Source organism: Arachis duranensis, chromosome 10 (genome assembly GCF_000817695.3).
Source record: "Arachis duranensis cultivar V14167 chromosome 10, aradu.V14167.gnm2.J7QH, whole genome shotgun sequence".
In the NCBI taxonomy this organism is placed as follows: Eukaryota; Viridiplantae; Streptophyta; class Magnoliopsida; order Fabales; family Fabaceae; genus Arachis; species Arachis duranensis.
Window position 1 is genome coordinate 58845134 of NC_029781.3, and position 9868 is coordinate 58855001.

The 9868-nt window shown below is 36.6% G+C and overlaps 1 non-coding gene across 1 annotated transcript; it reads right to left on the reverse strand.

Annotated features, from left to right (window-relative positions):
- Positions 1-6467: 6467 nt before the first annotated feature.
- LOC127743503 (small nucleolar RNA R71) lies at positions 6468-6571 on the reverse strand. Its single transcript, XR_008004893.1, has one exon. It is a non-coding gene; the product is annotated as a small nucleolar RNA R71 (small nucleolar RNA).
- Positions 6572-9868: the final 3297 nt, after the last annotated feature.

Consider the following 9868-nt stretch of genomic DNA (forward strand, 5'->3'; position numbering starts at 1 on the left):
TTTCAGATTTATAATTGCTTTCTTTAATTTATGTTATTGGTGCTTATCCAAATTATTTTCATTCGAGTAGATTTTCTTTCCTTTTGGCTTTGGTTAAATAATTGGTGACTCTAGAGTTATCAAACTCATTGTTGACTGAAAATTGGAATTCATCCACTTAACTTACCTTCATAGTTAGAGGTTAACAAAGTGGGAGAAAAAATCCAATTCTCATCACAATTGATAAGGATAACTAGGAAAGGACCTCCAGTCTTTATACCTTGCCAAGAGTTTATTTTACAGTTATTTATTTATTTTTACTGCTTTGAAAATATGCTTGTGCCCATTGCCCAAATTCTCAAAACCCCCAATTTACAATCTCCATAGCCAATAATAAGAACATACCTCCCTGCAATTTCTTGAGAAGACGACCCGAGGTTTAAATACTCAGTTATCAATTTTAAAGAGGTTTGTTACTTGTCACAACCAAAACATTTGTACGAAGGGATTTCTGTCGGTTTAGAGACTATATATACAACGCAACTGTTTTTATGACATTCTTTACTGGCAAAAATCCTAACGTCAACCGCGCAATTTAGAATTCACACACTTATTTGTCATTAATGTCACACTAATTCACTCACTCATTCTAGTGATCTACCTCATTCCAACAATGTATGCTTCCTTGCTTTTATATCCTCTCATCTTATGGTGTTATTTTTTTGTTTTTCATAATGAATGCACCACAAGCAAACATGGAAGTGAAAGAAAGAACACGCAGCAATCCGGAGAGTCGCTGTACCCCCTTACTCATCTTTGAGTGCACTGAGGACGGTGCAAACTTTTAAGTGTGGGGAGGTCGTCCGACCGATCAGCGATCTTGGGTGACAAATTTCTAGTCTCAACACTTTTGCATTTCATTTTAGGTTTTTTGGATTTTTTTATTTGCATTTTTCCTATTTTTGCATACATATACACAATAAGCTTAGTCAAAATAATGAAATTTTTCAAGATTTCTATCTATACAACATCTCAATTGATTTGAGTGAAAACTTTTCATAGAACTTTCTTGAATTATATATATTGTGGAACATGAATTTTGAGCTAAGAACACAAACAAGAGAGTTTTGAGCCTAATGGTGTGGTTACATCTTATAACCACTTATTTTTCTTCTTGTGTGCATTATTCTCTTTCTATGATTGTAATCTTTGAATTGTTTGATTCTTTATGTCCATTATTTTGTGTATTCATGCATTTGTATGATTGAGGCCATCATTTCATTTAGCTTACTTACCCAAAAAGTCTTACCTTTTATCATCCATTTTTAGCCAATTTAAGCCTACGCTTAACCCACTTTGTTCTTAATTTAGCACATTACAAGACTTAAAGCGAAAAACAATAAATGTCCTTAATTTGGATCTTTGATTGGCTTAGGCTAGTGTGTGTGAGTATCATTCAAGTGTGGGAATCTTGGGACATTGGGGGAATAAAAGGGTAGTTTTGTATTTTTATTGAAATTATTGGAAATTGGGTACATGCTCAATGTATTGATAAAATGTATAGACCTTATGCATTGATGCTCTTGTATATAGAAAAAAAAATGAGCAAAACAAAAGAAAAAAGAAAGAAAAAGAAAAATAATATGGAAAAGAAAAGAAAAAAATAGAAAAAGAAATAAATAAAAAGAGGACAAAATGCCCCAAAGTAAAGTTCAAATAAAATCAATGCATATGTGTCAAAAGAAAATGCATGAGTATGTGAAAAAGTGAGGAATGGGCAGTTAGATTAGAACTTAATTGTATAGGATGTCATAGGTTAAGTGGAAAGTTTAACCTTATCAAAGATTCAAATTTCAAGCTCACTTGACCATATATGCATCCTACCTTGACCCTAACCCCATTACAACCTAAAGAACAGACCTCATGATACTTGTATGCATGCATGAAATATATGTTGACTGTTAGAAGAAAAAAAATCTTGAAAAGCATGATTAGGAGAGAATTGAGAGAATCAACCATAAACACTTAAGCGAATAGAGTGCAAACACTACCAGTGAGGGTTCGATGCTCAATTACATGTTTCCACCTACAATCATCACTCTTCATGCAAGTTTGTAAAATTATTTAATAACTCAATTCAATTGTGGATTAGACTTGCTAGTCCTTAGCCCTTGTGCAAATATGCTTCTTGGGAATTAATTTATTTTGACCAAGCAATTGCATTCATTTAGATAGTCGTATATAGGTAGATTGCATTTAGTTAGTTTCCATTGAATAAATGCCATGCCCTTTATTTCATTCTTAGTTTAAGCATGAGGACATGCTTGGTTTAAGTGTGGGGAGGTTGATAAACCCTATTTGTACAGTTTATCTTGTATTGATTTTAAGGGATTTTATGACCTTTTACCCACATTTTTTCAATGAAATAGCATAGTTTTGTGATTGTCTCCTTATTTGTGCTTAGATGTGAAAACATGCTTTTAGACCTTTAATTTGATAGTTTTTATTCACCTTTGATTCCACTAGATGCCTTGATGTGTTCGTAAGTGATTTCAGATTGAAAAGGCTAGGAATGGATCAAAGGAGTGAAGAGGAAAGCATGCAAAGTGGAGAAATCATGAAAAGCCAAAGAATTGAACTTGCCCATGGATGCGCGCGCGCACCTGGCACTTACGCGCATTTTGCGACTCACCCTGTGGACGTGTACGTGTGCTATGCGCGTACGCGTCGATGTTGGTTTATGATTTTTTAATAAAAACGTGGCTAGCGAATTCTCAAGGGTTGTGGGGCCCAATCCCAACTAACTTTGGCGCCAAAGATGCTATTTAAAGCCAAGGATTGAAGAGCAAAGGGAGATTCAATTCATTTCTACACATTAGGATTAGTTAGAAGTAGTTTGTAGAGAGAGAAGCTATCTCTTCTCTCTAGAATTAGGATTAGGATTAGGTTTAGTTCTTAGATCTAGGTTTTAATTCATGCATTCTTTTACTTCTACTCTTCAATTCCTTGTAGTCACATTCATTCTTCTTCCATTCTTTTGTTGTAATATCTTTTATGTTGTTCTTGTATTTTGTTGTAGATCTAGTATTGTTCCTTCTACTCTCTTTCAATTCAATAAAGGTAATTCATAATAAATGTGTTTCTTTTAATTGTTGTTGTTAATTCTTTTCAATAATTGTTGTTAGATTTCATTCTTGTTGTCAATTTACTATGCTTTTCTTTTGTGCCTTCCAAGTGTTTGATGAAATGCTTGGTTGGGTTTTAGTGTAGCTTTTGTTCCTCTTAGCTTTGGAAGAGTAATTAGTGACTATTGAGTTATCTAATTCCTTTGATGATTGATAATTAGAAGTTGTTAATTGATTTGAATGCCTCTAAAGCTAGTCTTTCCTTTAGGAGTTGATTAGGACTTGAGGAATCAAATTGATTCATCCACTTGACTTTCCTCCATGGTTAGAGGTTAACTAAGTGGGAGCAATGAACAATTTGTTATCAGACTTCATTACAATTCCTAGGGTGAACCGAATCAATGAAGAAGAAAAGAGAGGGGAAAGGAGATGGAACGTGGTGGTTAGACGGTGTCGCCAGCGGCAAAGTGATGGCCGCTATAATGACCAAATTTCCAGTACGTCATGATCATATTAAAAACTGAGTGCTACAAACTTGCCTTTCTAGACTTATCTATTACTTATTAATAAGCCTGTAATTGTGTTATCACGAGATCAATTTTTTTTGGAAATTTTTTCCTTTTTAAGTAAAAATTGTACGAAAACGACGGGTCTCAAAAATCTTAAAAATTCACATACAAAATTGTAGGAAACCAATGAGTAAAGCAGCAAGTAAGATAAATAGAATAATGTATGTCACAAACATTATAAACAAGAGTTATACAACAGTCAAGCCAGTTTACCAACTTATACCGCTTATTACTATATATATATATATACATACATATAGATATATAACACTCCGGGTCCTGGCCCATAAAGGAAGCCCCTAATCTGGAACTCGAACTAATCTACCCAGTTTGAACAACTCCTAAACTCTCGAAGGATCTATCCAAAAGTGAGAGACTAACCCAAAATCTCTAAGCTAAGATGAAAGAGCCACCCAAAATACGCTACCAACTCTTACTGTCCCTAATCGATTATTGCAGCGAAAAGACAAGATTTCTTTCACCCTCATATCCTGCTGTGGGTCCCGATTCTATCTGAAGGGGAAGAAGGAAGGGGTAAGAACAGTGGAGTTCTTAGTAGGGTCGGGGTTAGAAGTTAAGTTCGTTTCATTATGTTCCTAGTCAATAACAATAGTCAACAAAGTATAATCAAACTCAGCAATTACAGAACCTAGAATCCAATCACAAGCACACACAATCATAGAAAACACATTCACAAATAAATATGCACAAACAAGTATGATGCGTGTCTAGTCCTATACAGGCCATGAGCTCATGTGTCGTTTTGTTGCCCGATTTCCTGACATTGGTCCTAAGATAGGCGTTTCGTACCGCTATCCTTATCTCAGCCAACGTCCCCTCCATAAGCGTTATGCATCGCCGTCCTTACTTAGCCATTCTTATAGTGTCATGTGAGCATTATACATCACTGTCCTCACTAGACACTTGGCAGTAAGGCCCAATAGCACTCAATTCCTTAATCTTTGCTCTCTTCTCTACTACGACAGAGATTCCTTTAATTAATCTTCTTTTTTATCTGCTCTACTGTGGCAGACGTTCATTAAAATCATTTATTCTTTGCGCTCTACTCTTCTGTGGTAGAGATCCTTTTAAAACTTTTTCTTTATCTTTGTCCTGTGCTCTTTTATGGCAGAGAACCCTTTAATTATCTTGCTTTCCTTTACTTCTCATTCATATTATTTTCTTTCATAACATTCCACAAAATAAATTTTTCTTTGATAAATACTAATTATAATAATAACTTATTTTAATATAAATGAGTAATTATAAAGAAGTATTTGAAATAATATTTATAATTGGTGCACGAATCCCCACACTTCGTACAAATGTACCAGCATATACATTGGGTCGTCGAAGTAATACCTAATCTAGAAAAACATGTGGTATAATCAGTGATTATACTTTATCTCTTCCCATGAGCAATTAGATCAAGGAATTGGGCAATTGTTCAAGCTTAGAGAGATCGTATTGCCAAGGAATTGGGATCTAATCATCTAATATTGCCAAGAGATCAATGAATGCATGGATTGAGGAAGAGATGAGAATGAACTTGATCCAGAAAATGCAACATCTGCTAAGCCCAATGAGCTTTCCTACTTCTGATCTTTCTCATTCTCTATATTCTATTTTTTATTTTGATGTTCATACTCCCATTCCCATTTAAGTTTCTGCAATTTACTTCTTCACTTTACATTTCGCCATTTACTTTCAGTTATTTACATTTTTTTGTTATATATGTTTCCCGCCATTTAATTTTCTGCAATTCTCAGTCCAATTTTTCTTAGTTCAACTAGAACACTCCTCTAATTAAAGTTGCTCAACCAATCAATCCCTGTGGGATTTGATCTCACTCTATTGTGAGTTTTTACTTGATGACAATTCGGTATACTTGCCAAGGGAAATTTGTAGCGATACAGATTTCTGTGCATCAAGTTTATGGTGCCGTTACCAGGGATTGATTTTGCGTTGGCAATGACTAAATTGGAGGATAACTAGATTGAGCAAATTTCTTTACCTTGTTAATTTGTTTTGTTTCAGTCATTTTACTTTCAGTCTCTACACTTTTACTTGTTTTTATTGCTTATTTACAATTTCGTATAACTAATCCACTAACTATTTGATAAATTACACCACTCACACTAACCACAATCTTAATAAGAGTGATTCCTTCACTTTTCTCTATCTAGTGTGTTTTGTTGATTGTATGACAGGTAGAAGAAGAGGAGCTTCAAGCTCTTTTGAATCTAAACCTGAGAGGACCTTCCTTAGATTAAGGAGGGAAGCAAGAGGAAAGAGGGTTATTGGTGCAGAAAAAGAAGAAGAGGAGGACCTAGATATAAATATAGAGTATGATATGGAGAACCATCATGAGGAAGAGGCACATAATCATGTTAGAGAGGGTGCAGCCAATCATGTTGGGCAGGAGAGAAGAGTGCTAGGCTCTTATATCAATCCCAATCATAGGAATTGTGGAAGCGACATCTTGAAACCTACCATATATGCCAACAATTTTGAGATCAAACCAGAGCTAATCACTCTTGTACAAAAAAACTGTTCATTTGGAGAAAATTCTCATGAAGATCCAAACCAACATCTAACCACATTCTTGAGAATTTGTGACATAGTGAAGGCTAATGGTGTTCACCCTAACACCTATAAATTGCTTTTGTTTCCCTTTTCTCTCAGGGACAAAGAATCAAAGTGGCTAGAATCCTTTCCAAAGGAGAGTTTTAGAACTTGGGAAGGTGTGGTGAATAAGTTCTTGGCAATATTATACCCTCTCCAAAGAGTTAATAGGTTGAGGGCTGAGGTACAAACATTTAGACAACAAGATGGTGAAACTCTCTTTGAAGCATGGGAGAGATACAAGGAATTGACAAGAAGGTGCCCTCTGGACATGTTCAATGAATGGGTACAGCTACATATTTTCTATGAAGGATTGTCACAAGAATCAAAGAAGGCCTTAGATCACTCTTCAGGAGGCTCTCTCAATAAGAGAAAGATAATTGATGAGGCTATAGACATCATAGAAATTGTGGCCAACAATGAATACTTCTATGCCTCTGATAGAAATCCGAATAGAGGAGTGATAGAAATGAATTACATGGAGGAATGCGAGGCCATCACACTCAGGAGTGGGAAGGAACTGAAGGAGTCCTCAAAGGAAACGCAAGGGAAGAAAGTGGATGAAAGCTCAAAAGATAAAGAGGAAGCACAAACACCTGCTCCCAACCCACCTCAAGAAAAAGAAGTCCCCAGATCATATGTTTCAAAAGCTCCTTACCCTCAACGATTAAAGAAGAATGAAAAGGACAACCAATTCTCCAGATTCTTGGAGGTTTTCTAGAGACTGCAGGTCAATATTCCCTTTGCTGAAGTACTAGAGCAAATGCCACTCTATACTAAGTTTTTGAAGGAGTGAATGACCAAGAAGAAAAGTTGGAGAAATAATAAAACTGTGGTGTTAATCGAGGAATGTAGTGCTATCATTCAACACAAGTTTCCTCAGAAATTGAAGGATCCTGGGAGCTTCCAAATCCCCTGTTTTATAGGAGAAATCACAGTGGAAAAGGCCTTATGTGATTTGGGAGTGAGCATAAATTTGATGTCCTTAGCAATGATGAAGAGAATGATGATTGAGGAAGCCAAACCAACAAGAATGCCACTTCAATTAGCAGACCAATCATTCAAATTTTCCCATGGAGTAGTAGAAGACTTATTGGTGAAGGTGGGAGACTTCATCTTCCCAGCAAACTTTGTGGTGTTGGATATGGAGGAAGAAGCCAAAGCTTCAATCATTTTGGGAAGGCCGTTTCTAGCAACAGCCAAAGCCATCATCGATGTCCAAAAGGGTGAACTTACCCTTAGGCTACACGATGATAAAATGGTATTCAATGTGTTCAAGGCCATGAGTTACCCACGAGAATCACTAGGAGAATGCATGAGGTTCGATGCAGTGGAAATCATAGTACAAGAAACCCTTGAAGAAGAAAAACTTGAAGAGGTGTTAGAAGAAGACACCACATCAAACAGTGAGGTTGTAGCAGTTCAATCAACCGAGGTACTCATTCCAAGCACATTAGAGGAAAAGAAAAAAGAGAAAGAAGCACCAAACTCGAACTAAAAGCATTGCCTCCCACTCTCAAGTATGTATAATTGGGAAGTGATGAAAATTACCCAGTGATCATCAATTTTGCTCTCATTCAAGAATAAGAGAAAGAGTTAATCAAGGTGCTGCAAAAGCACCAAGATGCCATTGGATGGACCCTTGCTAATTTAAAAGGGATAAGCCCCTCCATATGCATGCATAAGATCCTGTTAGAAGATGATGCCAAACCCTCCATTCAACCCCAAAGAAGGTTGAATCCAGTCATGAAAGAAGTGGTACAAAAGGAGGTTATGAAGCTATGGAAGGCAGTGGTGATCTACCTAATTTTGGATAGCCCATGGGTGAGCCTCATTCAAGTAGTCCCCAAGAAAGGAGGCATTACTGTGGTGCCTAATGAAAGGAATGAACTCATCCCTACAAGAACTGTCATGGGATGAAGAATGTGTATTTATTATAGAAAACTTAATGAAGCCACAAGAAAAGACCACTTTCTACTTCCCTTCATGGACTAAATGTTGGAAAGACTTGCAGGGCATGCATACTACTGCTTCTTGGATGGCTACTCAGGCTACAATCAGATAGTAGTTGACCAAAGAGATCAAGAGAAAATATCTTTCACTTGCCCATACGGGGTCTTTGCTTATAGATGCATGCCTTTTGGATTGTGGATTGCACCTGCACTTTTCAAAGATGCATGTTGTCTATCTTTTCAGATATGATTGAAAAATTCATTGAAGCTTTTATGGATGAATTTTCAGTATTTGGGGATTCCTTCTCGGATTGCTTGCATCACCTTGCCTTGGTGCTAAGGAGATGCCAAGAGACTATCCTAGTCTTAAATTGGGAGAAATGCCATTTTATGGTAATAGAAGAGATAGTCCTTGGCTACAAAATCTCTACTAAAGGTATAGAGGTAGACAGAGGTAAGGTGGAAATAATTGAGAAATTATCTCCACCTAATAATGTCAAAGCAATTAGGAGCTTCTTAGGACATGCTGGATTCTACAGAAGGTTTGTTAGAGATTTTTCAAAAATTGCCAAATCTTTGAGTAACTTACTTGCCTCTGATACACCTTTTGTGTTTGATCAAGAATGGATGCTGGCTTTTGAAGATCTGAAAAGAAAACTTTCCTCAGCACCTATCATTGCCCCACCTAACTGGGATTTACCTTTTGAGCTGATGTGTGATGCATCAAATTTTGCTATTGGGGTAGTGTTAGGAAAAAAGAAAGACAACTTGGTACATGTTATATACTACAGTAGCAAGATCCTTAATGAAACCTAAAGGAATTACACCACCACTAAAAAGGAATTACTCGCAATAGTGTTTGCATTTGATAAATTTAGATCATATCTCATTGGCTCTAAAGTGATTATTTTTACTGATCATGCAGCACTAAAATACCTACTTGCCAAGCAAGAATCAAAACCAATATTGATAGGCTGGATCTTGCTGTTGTAGGAGTTCAACATTGAGATTAAAGATAAGAAAGGAGTAGAGAACAGCAGATCACTTGTCAAGAATTCCTTGTGAAGAAGGTAGCACACACAACCCGAGTGTGAATGAGTCTTTTCTGGATGAGCAATTAATGTTGGTTCACAGGGCACCCTAGTTCGTGAACATTGCCAATTTTAAAGTCACTGGGGAAGTACCTTCAGAGATCAACAAACATCAAAAGAGAAAGCTCATCAATGATGCCTAGTATTTCATCTGGGATGAACCGTACCTCTCCAAAAAATGTTCAGATGGAATACTTAGAAGATGTATCTCAGAGGAAGAAGGATGGGAAGTCTTATGGAATTGTCATGGTTCTTGCCATGGAGGACACTTTGGAGGAGAAAGGGCTGCAGCCAAAGTGTTGCGGTGTGGATTCTTGTGGCCCACCATCTTCAAGGATGCAAAAGAACTAGTGAAGAGTTGTAATGAATGCCAGAGAGCTGGAAACTTGCCCAAAAGAAATCAGATGCCACAACACTTCATCCTAGAACTTAAATTGTTTGACGTGTGGGGGATTGATTTCATGGGACCATTCCCAACCTCATACTTAAACAAGTATATTTTGGTGGCAGTAGACTATGTAAACAGG